This window comes from Agrilus planipennis, unplaced genomic scaffold (assembly GCF_000699045.2).
Source record: "Agrilus planipennis isolate EAB-ADULT unplaced genomic scaffold, Apla_2.0 scaffold9, whole genome shotgun sequence".
Classification (NCBI taxonomy): Eukaryota; Metazoa; Arthropoda; class Insecta; order Coleoptera; family Buprestidae; genus Agrilus; species Agrilus planipennis.
This window is the reverse complement of record NW_020442467.1, coordinates 2,540,525-2,542,467: the sequence shown is the minus strand read 5'-3', so window position 1 is coordinate 2,542,467 and position 1,943 is coordinate 2,540,525.

The window sequence follows — 1,943 nt, the reverse complement described above, 5'->3', positions numbered from 1 at the left end:
AACGAGATTTTCAAGTAATATTAGTTTTTATTTAAATAATTCATTAGAAAAATTTCCTAAAGTATACAGAGATATTTTTTGGCGAAATAGCAACCTTTATGTATTTTTTGGAATTTCCCGATTGAGCTTAATTTTTTGGAGAAAATAACTATCTAGTCCCCATTGTACCATTTTCAATGTCTAAGTACAGCACTAAGCACTACAGTTTTATCTGGAACGAATAGAATTGCTGCAAATAAGTAAAATTAAGTATACAAATCTAAAATATTTAATTTGTGACATTTGTTTTTGAATACACTTTCCGCTAATCATAAATTTATTGAAGCCATTAAAATTCTGAAGTTATTATTAAATTTTTGCTTATTTTAAATAGACATAGGTTGAATTGGCTTTTCACTGTTTAGTGCTTCACTGAGTTATGGAATTCTTTGATTGAAGGATCTACCAGTTTGTCTTACATAATTGCTGTATTCTAACAAAGTATTTAGGTATAACCTATCCTATAAAAAAAGAACCATTGAAATCGCAAATAAACTGTGTAGCATGCACGCAAACAAAAAAAACTACGGTCCAATTGAGAATCTCTTCCTTTTATTAACTGCGGCTGAAATTAAAATTAAAAATTAAAGTCCATTTTGGAAGTACCAGAGCACTAACATACGTATTAGAAATGTTAAAGTAAAGTTTTCTAACCTTTTCTTTTCCGCCGTGCCCACTGTCCATATTTCGCACCCGTACGACGCCGCGTTCAAAACATATATTTTTCACAACCTTTTTCGAATTTCTAAATTAACTGTTCGCGAGCATAGACGTGACTCCTTTTTATTGAAGGCGACACGACCCTGCGCTCTACTTTATATCTCTACTACACCTTCTGTCCTGACATATCTGACTTCTAATTTTTCGTCTCCTATCTTTATATTCGCTTTTTCCCTATTTCTTCTTCCCTTGCATGCTAGTATTTTTGTTTTACTTTTATTTATTTTCGTACAGTACTGTTTTGTCAGTACCGTATGTATGACAATCCATTTTATTTAAAATTATCTCAAACTCCTCCTTGCTAGATGGAAACGATTAAACAAACGTAATAATACAGTAAAAAAACTACAAAGGAGCCGATTAGAAGAGAAAAGAGATAGATAGAAAGAAATACGATTATAGGCAGAAAATACATGACCAAAAGAATGGAAAATTGTCATAAACTGCTCACAATAATAGATTATTTTATTATCAAAATGGTAGAGTGATGGTAAAGGAGTGATGTAGCTGGTATAAGTAAACAAATTTGGGGAAAGAAGCTGAAGCAATTAACACAAGAATAATTAGTAAAGGAGCATTGATCCAAAAAAATATGGTTTGATAGGCAGAAATAACAAAGTTGTATGAGAATTGGTGATGAACAAAGCAACACTTTTTGTCTTGCTTCTTGTTTTGTCTTGCCTTACTGGTTTGATTCCTGTCTTGCTATTTTTTGTTCTTGTTGACTTGGGGAGTTCCCTAGTCTGACTGGTCTAAATACGTGGAAGAAGGGTTTTGATAAAGAGTAAAATCTAAATATACATATATTTCATTTACTTTCTGTAGCGATGTGACCTTCAGTTTGACCGGCGCAAAGTAGAAAAGAAAAGCACTAGGCCAGAAAAGGAAGGAGACAACTCTCGGCCAAACTCTTAACCGTTGAGGAGTGTATAATCCGTACAGTACTGCACGGAACAATAGACCATTTTATCCACTACAATTGCATTGCTCAAATGTGCTGTTATTGGTACCAATTACTACTCAAAATATCAACGAGATGTTTATTTATATTTAAAAACATATTAAAGGCTTTAACGAATGTTTTCGACTCGCACTACTATTCATGATTGAACAAAACTTTTGGCAGGTACTGTATGAAAAAGTATGTTTAATGAACAAGAGTCGAGAGTATAATGAGCTTTTTT